Source organism: Papilio machaon, chromosome 1, assembly GCF_912999745.1.
Source record: "Papilio machaon chromosome 1, ilPapMach1.1, whole genome shotgun sequence".
NCBI lineage: Eukaryota > Metazoa > Arthropoda > Insecta > Lepidoptera > Papilionidae > Papilio > Papilio machaon.
In genome coordinates this window covers 1238097-1263978 of record NC_059986.1, presented here as the reverse complement: position 1 = coordinate 1263978, position 25882 = coordinate 1238097, and the positions used below count along the sequence as shown (strand labels likewise).

The window sequence follows — 25882 nt, the reverse complement described above, 5'->3', positions numbered from 1 at the left end:
ATGAATCGTAAGAACAAAATAAATTTACCAAAAAAAACACTACTCAGTGGCGCCACTATCAGTTTCTTATACATCATTATTTATGTAAACAATTTTTTTCTTGGTCTAGCTAGAAGCTAGACTATTAAAATATAGGTTAATAAATCACGACTAAAAATCGTGGAAACATTCCAGGTAAACTTATCCGGTTTTATCTGGTAGAAAATCGTGATCTCGTAATTTGGCCGCTAGATGGCGGTAATGAATGTTCATTTGATAGGTAAATATTTTCGCCAGTTTACATAATGTCGTGGCAAATTAATTTGTGACAAGCTGCGTTACTTCAACGACAAACTAGAATTTTGTCAGCACAACACAAAAATGATCGAATCTGGTATATTGTAAATAATTTGATTCTCGAATCACGATATTTGCTAGATACTATTTATACTCTATACAGTAAATGTATGGTATAATACTTTTAATTTATAAAGCAAACATTTTAGACAATCGATTAATGCTAATATTAATTTTTATTTAACGTTAAATGTGTAATCTATATATATAAAAGAAAGTTAGTTACACTATTTATAACTCAAGATCGGTCGAACTGATTTAGCTGAAAATTGATGGGGAGGTAGCTTAGAACTAGGAGACGGACATAGAAACTTTTTTATTTTGTGTGCATTTTTTTTATTCCGCGCGGACGAAGTCGCGGGTAAAAGCTACTTTATAATAAAGAATAGGGTTGCACGTATTTTTCTTAGAAGAGTGAAATTTAAAATTCTTTTCTATTTCTTGGGTTTAATTTAAGAATTTGTTGCGGGATCTACTACTGTAACCAACAACATAGGTGTTATTAAAAACAACGGTTTTGTTTGAATAACAACAAAAAAAAACGTATTTGGCCCATGAGGGGATCGAACCCGCGACCTTCGCGTTATTAGCACGACGCTCTAACCAACTGAGCTAATGGGCCAGTTGCAGTGGATGCTGAAAATATTGATTGGTCGTTCTTTTTTCCAAATAAAACTTAACCTTTTAAGTCCTTTTTTATGTACTTTTAATTTAATCTTAGATGTAGAGATAGCTACAATGTAACACAATAAAAATTGTACAAATAATAATACATGACTCGAGAAAGTTCCCGCCATTATCGGTCAAATCGTTGTTTTGAATGTCATCACAACGAAGGCAAAGACGCGCGTCTCGTGGGGCTTGCGTGAATGAACCCAATCAGTGCGTGGATCAAAATGTAATCAATTACATTATTTACGTTGTGCTAAATTATAACATAATATAAAACTGATAAAATTTAACGTAACACAACTTCCGTCGATAAAATTATTACAATTTTTCTATACGTAACAGTAAATATTGAATTTTATGCGGAAACACATTTAATTCGGTGATTATTAAAGTAATTATAAAAGGTATAGGCGATAACAAGTATTATTATTACCTTTATAAAGATAGGTACCTATTAGATTTGAACTCACTGTATCAAACTTGAAGACGCGATTCGTCACCAAACCACCAACAACTCTTATATTTAGTTCTCATGCGACGTAAATAACCCCTACAAATGTCAGTCCTCGTGTGTTTCAATATAAACAAGTTAATCACGCATCTATAAATGAGTGCCGACACTTTTTTCAAAGGGTTGTGTCACCTATGACGCAAATTAAAAATGCTATATGTACGATCTACCGCGGGTTTTTGAGACCAAAATCTCTGTATAAAAGATATCGACAAAACAGAGTCAACAACGTTTTAAACAGAAATTTTGGTTTCTAAAACTCACAGCTAGACAACTTCAAGTACAGATTAAATAAAATCATAAAAACTCAATAACAAAAATAAATGCTCAGTAACCAAAGAATAAACCGAATTGGTGACAACAATGCAAGTGAACTTGGCAACATTTTGAATGCACGGTGTTGTAACCGGTAATAACCGGTTTTTTGTCGGCTAGCAGCAAGCGACACGCCCTCGGCTGTCGTACCGCGTGTTGCGCATTATGTAAATATGTGTTGTAATGTTATTGCTTATTTAATTAGTTGCAAGAAAATTACTTCTTTTTGTGCGTGATGTTCCTTAAAAAGACAATATTGGTCACTTAAGGCTATTTAAAATTTTGCATATCGAATTCTTACAGGCGGCGCTATTATGAACATTTAAATTTTCTTGGTATATTCCATGTTATATGGTATCTAGTTTTTAATTTTATTTTAATTACATTTTTAAAATAACTTTGTCTTAAACTTTGTACTTAATTTATTCTTATAATTTGCCTTATTATTTTAACTGCAATTTATTCTACAAAATAGAGATGGCGCCAGTATCGTCATGTGTACAATATGGAGCTTTTGGAAACTGTTAGAAACTCGAGTTCTACTAAGAAGAAAAAAATTGTTTTGACCAATTGACCTAATTGGATAGTACTACTGAGTTATTTGTAACATTTCGCACTTTCGATATTATACTGTACATAATGATCATAATTTTGGCACGTAGTATTATTTTTATCTCTTCATAAAATGTTATTTAATAAAGGTAAATATATAAATATCGTAGTAAAAATTGTTGCGGCATTGAAGAGCAAGGGCGGGCGTCGGCCGTGACGTCACGGGCGCGGCGCTAGGGTCGCGGTCACGCCCAAGGTCACAATTAAGGTCACCGCATGTGAATTTCATTTTTTGTTACAATTTTTTTATGTTGAGAATTATGGTAAAAACCACAATTTTTATGTTGAAAATAACTCTGCTACATTAAAATATAAATCATCCAATATATTAAAAAAAAATTCAAGGATTGTCTGGATATCATTTCTGTGAAATATGTCTCTTAAAATTTGTACAAATATAGGTATCCTATATTGTTTATTTGTGAGAATCTTTGTTCGAGCGTGATCGGAAATCCAATAAAACCCCTGGAGGATTCGATCTACGTCATCGCTGGCTGGGCACGGCCCTGCGCCCACTAATTAATATTTTTTATTTTATCTGTGGGTTATCAACATTAAATCGACTGTCCCCGGTCCATCAACACCATAGGTTTGTAGTTAAAGAAAAAAAAATTACCAGTTTCCGAAGTACAGTTATAGTAGTGGTAGTTCAGCGATTTTACATGAAAGCTTTACGCCGTCTTGCTGCCCCGCAACCGTCGCTTCCGCTTGCGCCTTACAAGGCGATACTATTTTAGGAAGCTTAAGTATGCTTTATGAAAAAATTGTTTGTTATTTTGGTTTAATTTTACTAAATACAAATCCCTCTTAAATATCGTTTTATATTAGTAATGTCATTTTACTCGGTAAAACTTAACTCACGACAGATATTAAGTGGTACTTAGTTATTTTTATGTCATGAAATTCAACTAGGTACTATTTAAAACTATCACTTGCACTGATTGAATAGTTAATTTGGTTTAAATATGTATTAATATGAAACAAATTTGAACTTCACCAACATACTGGGAGGGGATTCATTCAGGTTCGGACGTAAACACGACCGTGCGGGAGGTGAATCGATACAGCCTCGCAAATGTCAAGTTGAAGGGGCAAGGGGAAGGCCGGGGGTTTGGCGAGGCTCGGGGCGCGCTGCTGACGTCATACGCCCACGCGACGGGGTGGCGCCCCCCACTTGCGCTGCCGGTAGAGTCGCCCGGTTTCATTAGCTTCATATCTCTACTGCAAAGATTACAACGGCTATGGATTAAAAATTATTATTTTTTAAAGCTATTTTTGTGCAAAAAATAAGACAATTTTGCCATCCCTCTTTACGTTCAGTAACTTCAAAGATAATGTCTTTGAAATTACTGAGAAAGCATTAATGATTCATACACAAGTGTCACGACATTTAAAATTCACTGTAGATGAAAAAAACTTTTCGGCTACTTATGAAGTTAATTAAAGTTGCATCAAAACTAGATGTATCAGGTGTAGCTCTTTTCATCTGAAATTTCTCGAACTTGTTACGTAAGTGTAGCATAATGAATGGAAGGTATAAGGCATTCAACTTAGGGTGGCCATGTCGCCAAACCTACTAGCCGGACAGACCAGCCAGTTTGGCCGGACATTTGGGTGGAAAGTTTAGGCACCCTATATTATTTAGGATTTTGTCTCAGTATTAATAGGTACACTCTCGTTTGGGAAATGTAAAAATCCTAACAAAAGCAGGAAAATCATTTTTTTTTGGCCGGACACGCAATCAAAAAGCCTATGTCCTGTATACCCTGTACCCTGTCCTGGCAACGCTAACTGTATGTATGTGTTTGTGTGATTGACTTCTAAGAATATAGAGAAGAGGGTTCTTGTTCTTGTCACAAATGATGACTCAAAATTTTGAAAAATTGACGTTAACTAGAATCAGTCGAAAAAACTCTCAGCGATGAGCATGTTTGTAAAATAACGAACAAAGTGAAACTTTATATTTGTACATACCTTCTCGAACTTGAATTTTTTTTAGCTAGAATCTGTAGTTAAAAAGCTGGTTTCAGAAGGCGGTGTTGACTCCCGTTTATAAAAGCTTTTCATATAATTACGATATAGAATAAGAACTGTAAGCGCGTTTATTTTGCTATTTTATTATTTGCATTACTTTTTTTAAACTAAGTACATCTGATAATTGTTCGATAGATGTCGCTCTACAATTTTCATAAAAATAAAATCGCGATGTCCAAATTCTTTTTGCGTTAATCGGGTTCGATGCGAATTTAACTTTCTTCACTCTGGTTTCCCTTCAAAACGTATAAATCTTTCGCCTTTTACTAAAGATTTCCGTGGAGGGGAATACTCAAATGAGTCTTTGATATTTTTGCATAGCTCTGCTTCGGCGGAGTAATTATTACATATATTCTTGTGCCTCCTGTTTGTCACGGACTACGGCACTGTCCTCTGAGAAGTGGGAACCGCCAGTAAATTACCACCACCTGAAGACGTTTCAATTAAGTCCTCATTAAAAAAGATCTCCTTTGATAAAATGTAAATTGTTACAGTAATATTTCGAGTGATGTTTGTACGATTTGTTATTAACAAGAATCACAAAGTATGATCATTAAAATCTTTTTTCTCCGAAAAAGTAATTTCCCTTCTTCGGTAGAAACATAATTCCCTTCTCTATGGTATGCCGTAATTTATAAGCTTTTACCTTTTTTATCGCGACAGAAAGCAAAGTTGAGGGTTAAAATCAAAGGCATTTTTTTATTAAATAGATGCCAATTATTATAAAAAAATATTAAGATTAATTCGGGTTAAACTCTTCAGTTCACTCTTCCTTTACATAATATATGAGATTTTTAAAAATTATAAATTTAGAGATTTTACATGTCTTTTTTTTAATCTTTAAGTTGGCCGACTCATGATTAAAGGATAGCTTGTTTATTTTGGACCACACTCCAATCGGCGGTGGGATTCGACATCGATCGCGTCAGGCATGAATGGGGCGCTGACGTCAAGCGCGGGCGAGTCGGCGCACTGGCGACAAGCAGGGAGGCAGCTGGTGGTTGTATCAGGAGGAGGCAGGTGGCAGGGGTGGTAGGCCTTGAACTTGCATCGATCCTGTACGCTCTTGCACTTGAATTGCAGCCCCCGCTCAAGCTCAAGTTCGCGAACTACCTTTGCGTTTTAATGGAAAGGGTTTACATTATTTTTAGAGAATTTGATTCTATTCACGTTAAATTTAACTTAGATAAATATTACCTCCTCTGGGACCGTAACTATTACATTACTTTCGTAATACGTTACATATTTATTAAGTTATTTTTATTAGAAAAACCGTGAAGTCGTCAAATCATTGGAAAATTACTAGAAGGTTAGCGCACATCCAGCGCTCTAATCGGAGTTATGACACGTTGAGTATTTATTATAAATTAATGGTGGCTGATGACTGTTCTGCAGAATCTTAAATACTTCACCATCTTTTAATTTATAATAATTACTGGAAAATAATAATAAGAATACCAAATAAATAGTATAATGGTTAAGTTCGACCTTTGAAAAACATTCTTAAGATTATTCCCTTTCGTGAATTTATTTTTGGTACAATGTAATTCATCCATATGTTTAATTTTATTTTGTGTTTATGTTTTTTTTTCATATACGAGGAGGCAAATTAGCGGCGAGAATACTGAGGTGATCAATGACAATGGTCATATGCAACACCAGAGGAACTGCTGATGCATTGCCGGCCTTTAAAAAAGTAAGTGTCAAGTCTGATCTATAGATGGCGCTTGTAATTTTTTATAACATCTTAATCGCATTTCAGACATTCTTTGTATGTCGGTGAGGTTTGTTGCCAAAAAAACTATTGTCACTCTGGTTTCCCTTCAAAACGTATAAATCTTTCGCCTTTTACTAAAGATTTCCGTGGAGGGGAACACTCAAATGAGTCTTTTATATTTTTGCATAGCTCTGCTTCGGCGGAGTAATTATTCGAAATGTAGACGATTTAGATGATTAAAACGCTGAACGCTAGTCTAATAATTGCAGCCTTAGCAGGTTTAAAAATAAGAAATGGGAATAGCAAAAATTTAATTTAATTTTACCATAGAAAATAGTTGTATAAAAAAACTAAATAATTTTTTCTGTTCTAATTTTGCTTTTTTGAATTTGGAGCAATCTATAACAGAAACAAAGATCGAGTCATCATAGTGCCAAGTGTGTCAGCTTGTCACACGTCACGGCGACGCTCCTTCAGCGATCGACGAGGCGTCACGTCACGCCGTTTGCGAATGAAACGTCGCGCAGGACGTCACGTGACGCAAACGATTCGAGAAACGTCAAATAGCATAGTGTTAGGCACAGTTTTATTTTATTTTGAAAACGAAGTAGTGAAAAGAAAATATATATTGTATTATTTTAAAGCTGTTATTTTTTTCAAGTTGAAGTGCAATTTAAAAATGAATTAAAAAACACAAGACAATATTATTAAATACATTCTTACTAATATTATAAATGCGAAAGTTTAGATGGATGGGGATGTTTGTTAAAAGGGATCTCTGGATACTCTCAACGGATCTTGATGAAATTTGGCACAGATGTAGAACATAGTCTGGAAGAACACATAGGCTGCTTATTAAGTTTTTTTTTAATTCGGCGCGGCCGGAGTCGCGAGCGACAGCTAGCATTTCATAAATACTTCACATTTAAATTTTTTTTTCTAAAATATCTACATCAAATGCAACATGGACGTTGTTATTTGCCGATAAATTATGAATTTCACAAGTACAGGATCATTTTATATGACGGATAACGCCACATTGTAGCGCCATTTTAAGTTGGATTACGATTAGATAGTAAGGATTTTTTCATTACTCCAGTTATGGGATTTGGACAAGAACATGTACCTATTGCATGAAAATGTTTGAAGTCCGCTAAGCACACTTGGCAAACAAAGGCGGACAGCAAACAGCAAACAACAAATGAAAACTTGTGGATTGGTGTTTGCTTGTTTTGTTTGGTGTTCGCTGTTTGTGCCAGTGATCGGTGTCTCCGCGGTTTTTCTACACAAATCAAAGGATGTTCGCCAAACGTTCGGATACCTGTTTGTGTTGGGTGTTTGTGTTATGTGTTTGGCACGTGTTTGATGATTATAGCTGTTTGTAGCAAACACCAAGCGTCTGGAGTGGTCATGACAATCAAACCGCGGGTTTTCACCGCCACCATTTCTGTTATTTCAAAGTGAATGTTCACAATTTTGTTGTATTAAACATGTTGTGTGTTTGTATACAATGTTTTAAACAGACGTTTCGCCACCCACAAAATATTTCATAGACATATCAACGACATTTTTAAAATTTTCAGTAGTTATTATAAATCTGTAACCCTATTGTAAAAAACACAGAACAATGTGCACGTCAGTCGAGAAAAAACAGACGAACAAAACTGACCTGTAGTCTCGAATTTCTTAATTATAAAAGTACTAGCTGTGGCCCGCGACTTTGTCCTGTGAATTAAAGAAAACCGTAATTTCCGGAGATACCTTCAAACAAACATCCATCCATCTAAACTTTCGCATTTATATTAGTAAGATTAAGTTCTAAATACATTTTATCTGAGCGTAAAATCCATCTGTATTCAAAAAATAAAATACCAACGACGTTTTCTTTTTGTGGAAACAATTTCATGCGAAACAAAATTAAAACAATAACATACAGACAGACTAACTTGTCTGACCCGGTGAGAATAACGGGCACAAATTTATAATACTACTAGCTGTCGCCCGCGACTCCGTCCGCGCGCAGTTAAAAAAAATGAATATAGATGTTGGCCGATTCTCAGACCTACTGAATATGCTCACAAAATTTCATGAGAATCTGTCAAGCCGTTTCGGAGGAGTACGGGAACGAAAACTGTGACACGAGAATTTTATATATTAGATATAGTATATCAAATTTTATATAATTAACTGGATTACATTGCAGGTTATATCAGTAAGATCCGTACTGTATCTTATCTTATTGATGGTTTAAACATTCGCAAATGTTCGTTATCAATTCAAATATCGTAGTTTGTTCAACATTGTGATAAATATTATTAGAATACTGGTTAGAAAATTAACAGTCTCTCTGTATAAATTGCTTCCCCTATAAAGGTAAAGAGATGTTGAAATCTATAACCACATAGTACTGCGTATTGTTTTCCACAAGTAAAGAAGCTTCTGGCTTTTGGAATTATTAAAACAGAAATTTTAACAGTGGTAGACGTCAGCAACAACATCTGTTGCACGAATGGGTCGGCTCGCCCGGTGAAATACCACGACCACACAGAAGACAGGCGTCAAGTGGACATGATTCCGCGTTATGTCTGATGAGTGCGAGCCAGAGGCCTAATTTTAGTAGTTTTTCAGTGGATTTAGCAGTGGATTTGACGAAGGACGTGACGTATAGGAAGTTAGTCCGTGTGGAATTAAAAAAAATGTCATAAGTAGCTTATGTATTCTTCCAGACTATGTTCTACATCTGTGCCAAATTTCATCAAGAGCAGTTGAATCGTTCCGGAGATACCTTCAAACGTTTGTTTGGATGTTTATCCATCCATCCATCTAAATATTTGCATTCGTAATATTAGTAAGATAAAAAAATTCGACGTTAGTCTTAATGCCATTGTTTATTTATTTACATTCTGTAACTCAAAACAACAAAACGCGCATATAATGTGTGTGCGAGAGGCACGTCACGTACACCCTTCTGCAGTTTGAATACTAGCTCATTAAGTTAATGACTTACTTAATAACTTTGTTGATAATGTTTGTTGGTGTGTCTGTACTCACGTATTCAAATGGAAGAGATATTGTGGGGTTTTATGGAACAAAACAAAACCTTCCTTTCATGTCTAAGGTTCGTTGCTGTCGTATAACTTGTACAAATATTAGGTCCTTACATATGAAATTGGCGTTTTTCGTACTGGCCACTTTAATCACGAATTTCTCCTCTTTGGTAAGGAATTCCAAATTCAAATTTGTACAGCTATAGACTCATGTATTTGTGGTTCGATGACCGTCATTCATTTGTTTTTTTTCTTCTGTTTTTTTCTGTTTGCGTCACTCATTTTACAAAATGGAAAACTTAAAATATCGCATTATTTACGAGTACGAGTTCCGCCGTGGCACTAGTGCTGCGGAAACGACTCGAAGGGTGAATGATGTGTATGGCGGTCGTGTTGCAAAAGAAAACACAGTTCGTTTTTGGTTCCAACGTTTTCGTTCTGGAAATTTCGATCTGCAGAACAAGCCCCGTGGACGGCCTGAGACTCAAGTTGATAATGAAGAGTTGAAGGCTATTGTGGAAGCGGATCCATCGCAAACCACGTCCGAGTTAGCTGCAGGCTGCGATGTTAGTGATAAAACTGTTTTAATTCACTTGAAGCAAATTGGGAAGATTAAAAAGCTTGAAAGGTGGGTACCTCACGAATTGACTGAAGCAAACCGGCAAACGCGCGTCGACTGTTGCGTTACATTACATTACTAAACCGGCACAATAATGAAGGTATTTTAAACCGAATCATTACCTGTGATGAAAAATGGGTTCTTTACGATAATCGGAAGCGCTCAGCGCAATGGTTGGATCCTGGCCAGCCAGCCAAATCCTGCCCCGAGCAAAAATTAACCCCAAAAAAGTTACTTGTAAGCGTTTGGTGGACTAGTGCCGGTATTGTTCATTACAGTTTTCTCAAATCTGGCCAGACTATTACGGCTGATGTCTATTGTCAGCAATTGCAAACCATGATGGAAAAGCTAGCGGCTAAACAACCTAGGCTGGTCAATCGCTCGACGCCACTGCTGCTTCACGACAACGCTAGACCACACACTGCGCAACAGACGGCTACTAAATTAGAAGAGCTTCAATTGGAAAGTCTAAGACATCCTCCGTACTCCCCGGACCTTGCTCCAACAGATTACCATTTTTTTCGAAATTTGGATAACTTCTTGCAAGGGAAAAAATTCAACTCCGATGGGGCAGTCCAAATCGCCTTCAAAGATTTTATTGATTCCCGTTCGACTGGTTTTTTTAGTAAAGGGATCAATGAACTACCTATGAGATGGCAAAAGTGCATAGAAAATAATTGTTCATACTTTGATTAATTAAATATATTGTTAGGACTGTTGAGGGTAGCCATACAAAAAAAAGGTTTTATAAGGAAAGCGTGCGCTGCTGCTCAAGGCAGTCTCTTTCCATTCGTCATTGCGGAACGTCTGACATTTTTGTTTGTTTACGTTCGGTTTGAGTTTATACTACAGCGAGGATTATTATGAAGTAGAGTTAAATTAATTATTTCGCTGTTAGTTTAATTCTTTTAAAATACTTTTGCATCAAATATCTTACATCAGAAGTGGGATAGGATCCACGTGATTCTATCCACTTTGCTCACTCTGTGTTTGTGTTTGCATTTTCGTGAAAATAAATGCAAAGAGAAAAATGTCAGATCGTTACCGTGATAATCGTTGTAGTCGCAGTAAGTTGAGTCGAAATCAGAATTGTACCAGTGTTCGCGAAACATGGGTAGCGTGGACCAAACCATGTATTCTGCATGGGAATATGTGGGCAGTGAGGCTCACGCGCTGTCTGTGTATTTCACAGCAGACAGGATTGTCGACGCGATCTATTCAATTTGTACTGCGGTAAGATCGAACCAATATTTTTATATTTCAAGTTTTGATGCCAAATAAGTCAACATTAGACTTTTCAATTAATTTAAAGATGTGTTCTTTACTAAAAACTGAAATTGAATACCTTGATCATTTTATTAGTGAGGGTCAGGTAAAGCCGAGTCGTGGCAAGATTTAACACGTTACATGCCAACATGATTTTTTCATTTTAAAGTAAACTTGTAAGGCTAGTCGGTTGCGCTGAGCGTGTTAAGCCATTACCTGAGTCAGACGTATGTCATTATGTCGTAATAGTCATTGATGCCCTTTATTAGTTCAGTTAGTTTTGTCCATGTATTGTCGAGATGCTCTGCGTTGCGTAGACTGCGGGATACCCAACTGCAGAAGTGAGATTGTGAACGGACTGCGGGACGTTCAGCATCTGGCATACTGCGGGCTGCCATTAATATCATGTAGAGGACGGACTGCGGGACGCTCCTATCGGCAACGGACTGCGGGACGCTTGCCCTACATGGTCTTTTGAAGTAAGGTATTAAACGGACTGCGGGACGTTAAGCATCTGGCATACTGCGGGCTGCCATTAATATCATGTAGAGGACGGACTGCGGGACGCTCCTATCGGCAACGGACTGCGGGACGCTTGCCCTACATGATCTTGTGAATTAAGGCATTGAACGGACTGCGGGACGTTCAGTATCTGGCATACTGCGGGCTTCCACTGATGTCATGGCTCGCATGGTCATGTGTCGAATGTTTTGAAACCATAAAGAGTTATGATCAATTAACCGAGGACACCATTATTGATATAGATGCAGATTTGGTCGGGTCTTGTGTCCTACTATGTAGCTGTGTTGTGCACCGCGCCGCAGCTGCGCGTGTCTACAAGCAGAGCGCCTGTCTGCAATCAGCGCGCCATAGCCGCTCCTATCTACAAGCAGCGCGCCACAGCCGCGCCTGTCTACAAGCAGCGCGCCACAGCCGCGCCTGTCTACAATCAGCGCGCCTGAGCGGTGCCTGTCTACAATCAGCGCGCCTGAGCGGTGCCTGTCTACAATCAGCGCGCCTGAGCGGTGCCTGTCTACAATCAGCGCGCCTGAGCGGTGCCTGTCTACAATCAGCGCGCCTGAGCGGTGCCTGTCTACAATCAGCGCGCCTGAGCGGTGCCTGTCGCCGAGCAGTGCGCCAGTGCAGCGCCTGTCGCGAGCAGCGCGCCAGTACAGCACCTGTCGCCGAGCAGCGCGCCAGTGCAGCACCTGTCGCGAGCAGCGCGCCAATGCAGCACCTGTTGCCGAGCAGCGCGCCAGTGCAGCGCCTGACGATGAGCAGAGCGCCCGCATCGCGCCTGCCAACGAGCTGGTATCGAAAGACTCTATGCCATTGTTACAGACGAATTCCAGTGTTGACGATGCTGGAAGAACGAGCCCGAGGACGGTCTCATGTCAGGAGAAGCCGTGTTAGGACTGTTGAGGGTAGCCATACAAAAAAAAGGTTTTATAAGGAAAGCGTGCGCTGCTGCTCAAGGCAGTCTCTTTCCATTCGTCATTGCGGAACGTCTGACATTTTTGTTTGTTTACGTTCGGTTTGAGTTTATACTACAGCGAGGATTATTATGAAGTAGAGTTAAATTAATTATTTCGCTGTTAGTTTAATTCTTTTAAAATACTTTTGCATCAAATATCTTACAATATTATATTAAAAAATATTCGACTTTTTGTTCCTCCCATACAAAACGCCAATTTCATATGTAAGGACCTAATATATTGTTGTCTCTTATTGGTAGAATAGAATGAAAGGGACGGCCACACGTATTACTACAAGTGTAATTGCAGTGGAGTTCTACGGTTCTATTTGCACGCGTATTCTTATAATTCGATCGTGTAACGTGTACTTTGTACCTGTACACGTTGTACACAAATAAGGGAAATCAAGCGTGTATTGTTTTTGAAGAGTTAATCACAAGTTGACGTACGGGATGCTCATCGATCGATAATATCCGCGTGTTATCGACGTTAATAACAACAGCTTTTGTTATCACGGTTATCACGTTATCACGTTGCGATCGAGGCATTGCGCGCCGGGAGGTGCACGCGGTCTGCGCGTGATGGAATGTTTTTGACGCCAAATGACCCTGTTGTTGTTAAATTCCTTCGCATTGAAATGATGATGTTTGTTAATAAGTTAATAAAATATGTCGTAATATTTTAACTGTATTGTATATAAATAAAAATAAAGATTAATGTCTCTGTTTGTACATACAATCGTAAACCACTGAACAGATTAAGACATGCAATGAAATTTTTCTAAGGTATGATTTCTTAATTTTTTTTCAAGTTATAATATATAAGCTTACCACAAAACGATATGTCACTTTAAAAAAAATTAAAATGAACAAAAAAAATAAAGACCTATGATGTGATTTTTAATGGGCAATAACTAATGTTAGTATTTTGGAGTAACATTATTTATTTCATTTCCACGTAGATAAAGTTGCATAAAACAGCCAGTTAAATTTAAAAATATATTGGATATTATTGGAAACAATCTGCGATCACTATTGGATATTTAACTGTAAAAATCGCTGTTTTTTTTTTCAATAAAATGTTAACAAATTTTGATAAAGGTAAGATTACGTTGTGCGCAGATGGGTGCGGTCCCATGTCGATACCAAGACCTTGGCTGTTATCACTGCCATACTTGTCTGTAATCAGACCAGTCAGAAGGTTAATAACTTGTATGTAAAAGTTATAAAAAACTAGCTGTCGCCCGCGACTCCGTCCGCGACTCCGTCCGCGCGCAGTTAAAAAAAAATGAAAAATAGATGTTGGCCGATTCTCAGACCTACTGAATATGCTCACAAAATTTCATGAGAATCGGTCAAGCTGTTTCGGAGGAGTACGGTGACGAAAACTGTGACACGAGAATTTTATATACAGTGAAACTTGGCTAAGTGGGACCTGGATAAGTGAGAAACCTCCATAACTGGAACTCATGCTGAGGTCCCAACACTTTGGCACTGAATTACCTCTGTTAGTGGGACGAGGTAAACCTCTATATCTGGAATTTGTTCTTTCGTTTTATCATCATAGTTACCTCTATAACTGAGACAGCGAGTAAATTTTATATGCATAAACCTCTGTAACTGAGATAACATTGTTTGTTTACTCATTCTTATTCTACCCACAAATTCCACACGTAATTCCAAGTACGTAAGTACAAATTTTGAGCTTCAATTACCTTCAGTTTTAGTTTCGCTTTACTATCATACAGATGTTTATTTGAAAAATGTCAAAACGAAAGCTACAATCGTTATCATTACGTGAAAAACTGAAGTTAATATCCGTTTATGAAAGTAGGAAGACACGCGAAGAAGTTTGAACCCTCTGTAAATGAGACAGATATTTATTTCTACCTGTATATCTGAGACACTGGGTAAGTGGAATACCTCTATAAGTGAAACGACATTGCAGGTCCCTTGATGTCTCACTTAACCAGGTTTCACTGTATTAGATAAACAGAGGAACGTTTTACGTGCAAAATAATAATGTAACATAGAGTTTCCACTGCTACAAAGATACAAGATTATCAGCATGTCGGCAGTGTAAACTCACGTTATATTAAATCATATTCAACGCATGTCGCAGCTCATGGTTGCAGTGACCAAACAAGGTTCTACTGTCTGAGGTCACCTCTATAGGCTAGGAAGACGAAAATAAACGATGAGTTATTTTTTACATTAATAAAATAATTAATATATACTTCAAAATAAAACACAAATAAGATGTAATTTCCAATAACCTAAGTGAACACAAAAATCCTGAATGAGGCTGAAAACAACGAGAAAAAAATTAGCAATGAAAAATTTGAACTGGTTCTTTTCATTATTTTAAAAAAACAGTTCAGACGTTTAGGCTCTAGGCCTAGGCCGCCACAATGGAATTTTTTACCATCTTTGTCAGTCGAGTAAAAAAGGAGAACATTTCGAAATTCGAAATAACTTTACATATATCTTTATCTATCATCATATATTTTATTTATTGTACGTTTTCGGAAAGTAGATGGAACAAAATATAATATAACAGCCATGTAACGACTCTATGAGGTCCTTGCCCTGTTATAATTCACGCAAACCATTCAGAGACCTTTGCCAGATTAATTCTTCTGTTTGCTTCACTTTCGAATGAGGTTAATAGCATTGCCAGAATTTATTATTATAGCAAAAGCCTTTTTTAGTACATTACATTTTTACTTATATATTTTTCTATTGTTATTGTACTTTTGGTAACTAATGGCAATCTTAAACCTAGATTCAAAATAATTTTGGTGCCCACTAAGAACGATACTATTGTTTTTTTTTTTTTAATTAAATATATTTTTAAATAAAAAATAATTTAATTTACTATTTACTACATATAAATGAGTTATCTTACTAATATTATAAATGCGAATGTTTAGATGGATGGATGGATGGATATTGTTTGAAGGTATCTCCGGAGCGGCTTAACAGTTCTTGATGAAATTTGGCACAGACGTAGAACATAGTCTGGAAGAACACATAGGCTACTTATTAATTTTTTTTAATACCACGCGGACGGAGTCGCGGGCGACAGCTAGTACGATATAAAAGTCAAAATATATCTGAAAATTTCTTGTAAAGTTTCTTATGACAGTTGATCTTTTAAATCGGTTATAAACGAGTAACAAATATACTTTCGTATTCGTAATACTTAGTAAGATGTTAGGTGATATCGGAGGCGTGAACGTCGTTCGTGAGGTCGTGACCTCTCGCTCGTCTCTGTGTTCGCGAAACCGTTACTAAAAATAATAGGAAGTTAATTTACATTTATTTATCAGAATATATTGCATTTGAATATGGAATAAATTAAACATACTAAAATAATTTTAATTTATTATTTCTGTTCATTGTAGCTGTCGCCGGAGACTCCGTCCGCGGTAGATAAAACAAAAACTTAATATGTACCCTATTTGTTTTTCCAGATTATGTTCTACATCTAGTCATGTGAACATTTAGGAAGCATGGTGGAAAAGGGGTTTAAAGTTTAACTTTTTATTATTACTAAGCGAAACTGCACGTTAAAAGGTCATCTGCGATTAATGATTTATAATATCACCAGTTATAGTTAATTTCAAAACACAGGACTGTATTTATATATTTAAAATGTTTTACTTTTATACCATTTAAGTTAACTTATATTTCGAGAATAAATCGAAAGATATTTTTTATATATTACAAGGTTGCAAACAGTCACCTGAATTCGCCGAAATAGTGATGCAATCGTTGCTTATAGACATCCGCAATTGCACATGCTTTGCTAATCTTTCAGTGACGGAGGGAGGAGACGCACGGAAAGAAAATATTTCTCTTCCTATGCGTGTTTCTCCGGGAAGGGAAAGAGGATTAAACTTAGGCCTCCGGCAAAACACTCGAAACGAGAAATTACTTCCACATCACGCTTGTCTTCTCTATGGTCGTGGTATTTCACCGGGTGAGCCGACTAATTCGTGTTGTTGTTGGCGTTTACCACTGTCAACGTTAACGATCAATGGAAACCTCATTCATATTTGAATAAATCACGTTAAGAGGCACAGAATTAGGGTTTAATTAAACGATTTACCATATTTTTCTGTAGAGATTATTTGAAAAACATTGCAAGCAAAAATACTTTATGTAAAATAATTTATTTATTTTTTTGGTATTCTAAGTACATGCCTGTGGCCACTAGCGTAGTATCAATAGTGACCGCTTGTGGCGTAATCATCGCCGGGGGCAGGTCGCGACATCAGATAACTGGCCAGTGCAAGCCGGTTTACACGCTGAGCCACGCTTCAAAACATTGCCTTGCCTATTGTATTGCATTTGCAAATAATTCGTCAAAACAAACCTTTTTAGGTTAACTATAATGTTATTTTTTAACTCATTACTTGCCTACCTTCCATAACGTATACAAAAATACATGTTTGGATTAGAAGTGTGAGGCAAGACTTTGGAATGAACTGGACTTTATGAAGTTACCAACCATAGCTTAAATAAGACTTGCGTCAAAGCCGTGTAAAATTTATTAAAATCGAAAGATCCAAGAATAATACCTGTTTGGAAAATACAATAACGTACTATGAACCACTCATTAAAGATAACAGTCGTTAAGATATGATAAAAATTAAGGTCAAGAGTTTACCTAAGAGTTTTTAATGTGTTTGTATGTAAACAATTAAAAATATAAAATTAGACGCAATTTAAAAAAATATAGTAAATTAATATTTATTTATTTAATTTGTAATTAATTGTAAATTAAAATTTAATTACAATTGGCATATCTTTTAAAGAAATTCTTTTGGTTAATGGCAACTAATAAAATTGGAGTATCTGTTATATATATAAAAAAAAAGGAATTTCGAATATTTGCTTTGGTTGTAACGAAAAACCTATTATTAAATTATTATTTTATCTGTGTCTGTCTGACTGCAATGTCACGTTTATGCCGCGCAGTTTATTCGCGCAGGAATATTATAAACTACTTTTTTACTTTTGCGCTGACGAAGCTGCCAACCGCTAGTTTAAAATAAAGTAAATAAATGAAGCACTAATTAATTAATGTTACAGATGTGTTAAACGGGCAAAATTCAAAAACTCCTGGCAACAAATTGGCGCGAAAAAATGTGTTATATTATATTTAATTAACTTTGATAGTTTTATATTTCGGGTTAAAATTAGCTTGGGTAGTTGAATCTCGAAAGTAACCATAACTATATATCAAAGCAAATTGTACAGATATGAGATTTTATTTTCCACTGTAAAGTGGTAAAATAAACGAAAACTACGTCAAAAAGATTTGTGGCCCATGAGGGGATCGAACCCGCGACCTTCGCGTTATTAGCACGACGCTCTAACCAACTGAGCTAATGGGCCGTTGAGACGAGGTTTGAAATTACTCAATAAATTCAGTAAAGAAATGCAAAGACAAAATAGTTCAATGAAATTAAAAAAATAATTGAAATATTTTCCATCCTCAAATTCAAAGTCATACAGTCTGCCTTCAGAAAAGTAAGGCCCCAAACTAAGGCGCGCCTAAATCCTAATCATGACGATGTCATGATAAAAGTGACTTTCATAACTACGAAACAAAGCTTTCGATTCAGTAAATTCAAGCGGAAATAGAAAGACTTTTATCCGTGGACATTGTGGACGAAAGAAGAGCAATTTTATATCATGTCACGTGATTATAAGTTTCGTTTTATTTATTTTAATAGCATAAGGCGATATTGGTGTCCAGCGCGAGGTTATCAGAACACTATTTATTATGATTTTTTTTTTGCAACAGCTAAAAATTAATTGGTTGCGTATATAAAAAGGTCAGGCCGCATGGTTCCTGTGTATTACGAGTTATCTGATCCTCTATTTAGTTTAGTTTAAGAACATATACATTTTATACAAGAAGAAAGTTCTGGAATTTTCTGGAACGTTAACTATTAACGTAGTAGGCCAAGAAGGAATTACTTGTTAAGGATGTGGATACCCACTGGATTAAAGAGACGAGGGACCTAGTTATTAAACTTGTATCACCCTTGGGATCTTAATTTGATTATTGTATCAAGCTTTAGCACTGAACTACAAAAGGTCCTGGTTTTCTATGTCTTAAATGATATTACATTATAAAAATATTTTACGAGCGAAACTCCAGTCATTGTACACAATAGTAACACTGCGTGATAATAAGACTTAAGGGCCCATAATTTAGTGCAGGGCTTAGACTAGTCTAGGGAAGTTCCTAGCCAATGGACTGTTACTAAGTACTTTGTAATTTAAGCGACACATTTGCATGTCTAACCGTGATTTTCTGAGATCAAATTTTCCGTTTAAAACATATGTTTATTTGGACAAAGAGAATATATTATAGACATAAGTAATTACACAAGTACATTGCAACTTGCAACTAAGTAATCAAGTTCTCGTACACTCCACCTACTGTATAATCAAAAGGGCTATATTTTAAGTGCTAGTCGAGTTTATTTACTCGAGTTGTGTGGATTTTACACACTGAATGGTTGCGTAAGATCATGCGCCCCAGTCGTAGTTTAAATAAACATGGTTACTTAGTTGATTACTATGTAATTATGTTACTTGCGGTCAGTTTATACTTAAATTTTAATAGGCTGATAATTTTAGGGTTGTCAATGACGTCAATATATCAGATATAGTAAAGGTACTGGAGTTTTATATCAAAATGAAAGTTACATTATTCCGAAAAACTTGTCACAGTCACAATGTTTGCTATGTACTTTTTTAACGCGGAATTTTCCGATGGTGTAATAAAAAAAATGTCAAATTTAATCGAGTTCAATTAATTTAAAAACAAACAGTGCCGTGACCCGCTGTCGCAGACAACTTATCTATTATTGACATTCGCCAATCTGCCGTGCCAGGAGGCATTTGCGTAAGCACCTATCATCCTAATCAACCGACCAATTTGACAAGACCTATCACTTTAATTACAGTTCATAGTAAACTGTTATCAGGGATAGGTCTTTCAGTATTGGCGGTGTTATCAGTTGACGAGTCAACGTTGGGGCTCTGCATTGCACCAGCCGTCAGTCGGCGACGGAACGTCGTCGACTCAAGACTTACTTAGGGGGCTTTACATCTTCTAATTATAATTAATAATTTTCTTATAATAATCTGAAAAAAATTTTGTCTAATAAAAAATGACATATCGACTGTATTAAAAATAAATATTCCAGAACATCTGTCAGTGCTTTGGTTAAGAGTTAACAATAACTATTACATTTATAATTACTCAAACTAATTACTTAAAAGGATTACGTCAATACAAATTATTTAATTTAATTCATAGATAGATTTATGCATTTAGTTATAATATGTTGAATAAAACGCTTTTTATTTAGCAAAGAGTTTGAGTCATAAGTAAATAAAAGGGCTATTATAACTACCAGATGTTGATAACAAAACATCAACAATTATTTTATTTTTAGTTTCGTTGTAAACAACATAAAAAGGTTTAATTAATAACATATTTACTCTAATTAATGTGAGTGTTTACAATTCAAAGTGATAAAAATAATTCGTCATAATAATAGAATACGAGTACAGCAACTTCACTATAGTCGAACATGGACTGAATGTCTTTCTGTTGTGTTATTGTTGTGTTATTTCTTATTTTCATTTTTCTTAAAGGAATAACTGTATTTTTATCTTTAAATGTATTTTTTTATCTTTTTAAAGCTATAGTACTTTGCTATAAATTCTGATACCAACGAAAATAATAATGACGCTGAAACTATGATGAAGATATTGCCGTGCGAATTTATTCCTTAACTACACATACATTGTAATAATATTATGATGTTACATGTTATCATTTGTTGAGAGTTACAAATCCGTCAAGCAATCCTACTTACAGTGATAATGGCACAAAACAATAAAAATGTTCACGTCGTAAATGTGTGAATAGTATGTAATCCAACATGGCCGCCTGTATCTGAGCAAAACAAAGCCACGCGGGCTGCGCGTGGTCGTCGTGCGATTCGCTTTATAAATAGAACTCGACGTGCTAAAATCCACAACCAGTTCAGCTTGGCACACCCCGCCCCCTGCCGCCTCTAATATGTTGTACGACACCGAGGGGCGCGTTACGAGTAACGGAGGTCAAGGCGAGCTGGCTGTTGCAGTTGTAACATCGCCTCGCCTCCATCCGTGCAAAGGACCACGCCCTGCTGGTCTTACGTCTGGCGTTCCAAATTTGAAATAGTTGGCAATCGGTCGTTTGAACGTGGAACGAATTCAACGAGAAATGGGTTCAGGAGCAAATTTTGATTTATCGATAACCTTTTAGTTTGGGACAATAGGCTTTCGATCTGTCATTTTCCATACTAAATTTGAGGCTAAATAGATTAGTAGATTTCATCACTATGATTTCCCTTTTACTTCGGTTGGAGTGTAGAGGAAGCTGGCAGGTTTTTCCTGATCTCTAAGGCTAATGCAATAAAGATTGAATACATGAATACTTAATTAATAGTCTTCTTTCAAATTAAGGTCGTTGTTTCAACAGAAGGGAGTATATTTAAACAATAATATTCCTTTTTCATCCTCAAGAAACTCTAACTAAACTTGAAATTATATTTTTAAATACAAACAGAAATAGTAAAATAAACGAATTTTTAATAAAACCATTTTAAAGTAAAACTTAGAAATACAATAACGAATAACTATGTGTCTTATTAACAATGAAATAGTCTGTAGAGTCAGAGTAAATATGTATTTGTTAACAGCCATATGCAGTCGTAAACCGGTCCCAATGAATCACCAATATGCAGATAGTTCTAGATTTATAACAGCTGTGAATTGAATTAACGTATTCATACAAGTACATATTACAAATACGAAATACTTTATTAAATACTTCCAAAGATATTGAACCAAATATTACATCTCAAAAGACGAGTTGACAGAGAGCAAATTTAAATCCCCGATTTAGATTTGTTTCCCTTTTATGATGATTGTTCTAAAAGGTCTATCTCACCTTCATCATTTACTTTGATATTTTATTAATACAAATTTTTGACAGTATAAATTTCATGTTGTAAACGTGACTGATGAATTTATTGTAACAATTTCGTATGAATCTACTTTCAGAGGTTATTTCAATGTTTATTTTTAGTGAGCAAATCCGGGAGTTGTGTTTGTTGAAAAACAGTTTCCATGGTACTATGATTCTTAACGGGATTCTGACAATCGAATAATTTAAAAGAAATTATGGACTACTCACAAAACAATGCTCTCTTTGTTGTCACAACCACAAGTTACATTTTAGTTATAGTTTGGGTATATATAAAGAAATGTACATATTTTTTGTGGATTTTTTCAAATTAAATTTTAACTTAAAGACAATGTATTCATCAGTTTGTGTAATTGTACTAGTATTTTAATGAATTCAAAAATGTAAAGTGTTTATTTATAAATAAATCTCCGTACAACTTCCCACAGACAAGTCAGATCTGGAAATAGCTGAAGTAATTATAAAATTGAATATAAATACCAATGTTTTGGGAAGCCAGCCAACCAGTTTCATCTGGTTAACAGATGTTACTGTAATCGTTATGATTTTCACCTCAACATATATATGAAGGTAGTAAAGAAATATTTAGAAGGTAGAAAAACTTCTACAAGTTTCTTGTTGGTCAGTGACTTATCTTACTAATATTAAAAATGCGAATGTTTGGATGGGTGGATGGATGGATGGATGGATGGATAGATGGATGTTTGTTTGAAGGTATTTCCAGAACGGCACAACGGATCTTAATGAAATTTGGCATAGATATAGATCATAGCCTGGAAGAACACATACGCTATACTTTTTATGTTTCTTTTTTGATTCCGTGCGGACGGAGTCGCAGGCGACAGCTAGTATTAGTATAATTGTCCCACTTGTTTTCGCTTTTCTAGAGGACTTAAATAATAGAAGCTACTACAACAGCTATATTAAATAATGAGCATAACACATTAGCAAATAAGAACGCAACAAAAGAACTTGATGAACGGTTGACTAACTTGTTATATTCCATTAGGTATAAACCATTACATGCCGATACAAATTAATATTTCTATTGTAACGTACACCTTTAACAATGGATATATAAGTAAAAAAAATCTTATTGAAATAACGTATTATACGAAGAAGGTGAGCCAGTTACGAACGGATATGAATAAGCCAGCACGGTGGGTGCGTCGGCCGATCACGCCTGCAAAGCGTGGCGGTTGACGTCAGCACACGTCACCAAATAAAACCCACAAAACCACAAACAACTATCGACCATCCAAACGATTAATAAGAACTATAATCGCAAAGCACGCAACCCACAGACGGAGTTTTCCATTCTCTTTGCGTAAGTGCACCTCAAACTACTCACGAACATTTTCGATTGCAAGTGCCTTTTATTGTGTCGTCGATGTTCGAGAAAATTGTTCAGAATTCAAAATTTGGTGTATTTAATGTTGTTTTCGTTTAGTTTAGAACCGGAACAACTAGATGCGAGCGAATATTGGAAGCGTTGAAAAACAAACGAGCAACGTTATCGCAACGACCGAGGCTATAAAAGCGGTCGCAGCTCTCATTCCGCGCCCAGTGTGGATCGCACGGGTACACTAGGAACAAGTAAACAACACAAACTATACAAATATGTAAATTGATACTTATTAACTTAATCAATGAATGACATGAACTTGACACAATACAGGACATAATAACATCAAGACACACAAATCACTCTAATCAATAAAAAAATCTTAGATGAATCATCAAAAAGGGTTACCCCTGATACTGAAATAAATAAACAGATGATGGACGATAATGATGTAAATAAACAAATATGATAAATTTTACATAACATTACAATTACTAAGGAAGTTATCGATACGCTAACAAATATGTGATCAACCTTATTATCTTGTTCCACATTGTCAAGGAGTTTCCGGATAGATAAAAATCATGTAAATTGGAATAGACAAAAAGAAATATATAGGTCAGGGTGTTTCCTGTTTTAATAGTTAACAGATAATAGAATCATTATTGTCGATTATCAGGCGTTCTATTTTAATTTCTTCACAAAAGTCACTAGTTAACTAAACAAATCAAATTGACACAAATTCAAAATAAACTATCTCATTTAAATAAAACGTGGTCAATAAAGCCATTAGTCATGATTTAAACAAGGATATACCATTAGAAGAACTTACCTTTAAATATTGAAAACGGTACTATTAGTTACATGACTAAATTTCTTGATAATACCTTGACAAGAAAATTGCACATATAATTCATTAGGGCACGAATCAAACAGCGGAAAGATACGTTCCAAGAAATACATAAACCCACATATTAAGATAAGAATAGATATCTAGTGTGGTTACATAGACAAAATCTTCAAATGAAATCCATTTTTAATTTTTCTGTTACCTTCCAAAATATTGCAGTCCTTTATCGCATAGTTACATACCTCGATTTAACAGAATAGAGCGAAAAGAAATGAAGTTTTAAGCTACTGCCGAAGAACCAGCCGAAGCTCAGCTATTTACTGATGCTCGTTCCTAACTCCCATCACTTTCTCTACGTTCTTTTTTCTTTCTCTATTTATATTACATCAAGTGCCATCTGTACAACCGCCTTGCATCACATCTGCTACTGATCTGTTATTTGCGTAGTCTGTCTTTGGACGCTTATTGGTCTCAAATGAGGTGAATCACTTGCTCGTATGCCATAACAGATGTGTTTACCCAATATTGCAGTAAAGTAACGCGGTCGCCTTGAGTTGCATGTCTTAAGAAAGTTGGTCGTCGTAGTGGCTCGGAGCGGGCGCGGCGTGACGACACGTGACGTTCACGCGGCGCGCGCGTGCTGTCACGCCCACCGCGCTTAATATGCAGGCAATGTTGCTGGCTGGTATTGCAAGGTTTTAAAAACATCGATGAGAAAAAAATGTAAAACCAGCCAGTACTTGTTTGTATCACCTCTTCTGGTGTTTTAAAAATTTTCCTTCTACGTTCCGTTTTTAAATTTCTATCTTATGTGACTAGCCAGTCAGTTTTCTACATGACTTTATTCAGAGCAAGTTAACTTGTATAACGTAATTTTTTTTATAAAAATTGGTTTGTACATAACGTTCCCGTTTTAAAAGTCCTTGAATAATTATTGACTTAGTCTTTTTAGCGCTTTGAAATAATAATACAGAGAATTTTTACTGGATTTGTTAACACTTACGTAAATATGATCATTATAAAGTACTTTGGCTTCGTCTGAGAATGGCTTAGCTACACTTGAAAAATAATTTCGCTTGTTATTTTTCATTGACTAAGCAATATTAATTTATGCAAGAAGGTTACGAGCAAACAAAATACAATGTAAAAGGCAAAAGCTAAAAAGCGTGTTAGAAAAAGGACAAAAAAATCAAGCGGATTTTGATATCTATTTCTTAATACTATTAAAAAATGCATTATTATTTCAGAAACTACATTGAAATGCAAATCTTCAAGGAAAAGATACCGTGTATTCTTAGAAAACAAAGTCGTAGTATGGAAATTCCTTTCGTGGCTGTAAAGTTCAAAACGTTTCGCTTCCGATGGTAAATGAAGTAAATGAGATCGGACTTTCCACCGCGGGATCCAAAGACGACGGAATAACAATATCCTTAAAGGAAAGGTGATAAGGAAAGACCAGGAGTTTTATTTTATATCCACTAAACATGAAGGCGTGAACTTACTGAGAAAACCTGTGAATATTTTCGCGTCAGAGTAAGATAAGGGGGATTGCCAAATCCAGAAGTAAAATAAGAGCGAATAGGTGTTTGTTTTTAAGTCGTCTAAACTCGATAAGGGTCCGTTCAGACAGACCGGGGAAGAAAGTAGAGCAGTTTTGTTTAGTGCAAATACAATTGGAGCATTATACCATTCAGTCGTTTAATTTTTTTATCAAGAGCAAGCGTAAAATAGACTTGAAATGTTTACTTTTAATTAAACTTTTTTTGTAATCGTATAAAGCTCAATATTTATTTACGAGCTGTCGCCCGCGACTCTATCCGCGAGGAGTTTAAAAAAAATTAAAAAGTAGCCTATGTGTTCATCCAGACTATGATCTACCTTTATACCAAACTAGCGACCCGCCCCGGCTTCGCACGGGTGAACAATACTGTAGTACATTATTTTGGTCTATCTCGTAGGGTTCAGCCAGCGTTTGCAATATAAGCGCAAAAAAACGTGCTTATTTACGACATCA

The 25882-nt window shown here is 35.8% G+C and overlaps 4 non-coding genes across 4 annotated transcripts; 2 read left to right on the top strand and 2 right to left on the bottom strand.

The window, feature by feature from the left end:
• Positions 1 to 884: 884 nt before the first annotated feature.
• On the bottom strand, positions 885 to 958 carry Trnai-aau. The gene has a single exon. It is a non-coding gene; the product is annotated as a tRNA-Ile (tRNA).
• A 3744-nt stretch (positions 959 to 4702) lies between these two features.
• LOC123721458 lies at positions 4703 to 4819 on the top strand. Its single transcript, XR_006756241.1, has one exon. It is a non-coding gene; the product is annotated as a U5 spliceosomal RNA (small nuclear RNA).
• Positions 4820 to 6287: 1468 nt separating this feature from the next.
• LOC123721456 lies at positions 6288 to 6404 on the top strand. Its single transcript, XR_006756239.1, has one exon. It is a non-coding gene; the product is annotated as a U5 spliceosomal RNA (small nuclear RNA).
• An 11531-nt stretch (positions 6405 to 17935) lies between these two features.
• Trnai-aau lies at positions 17936 to 18009 on the bottom strand. The gene has a single exon. It is a non-coding gene; the product is annotated as a tRNA-Ile (tRNA).
• Between the last annotated feature and the right edge of the window lie 7873 nt (positions 18010 to 25882).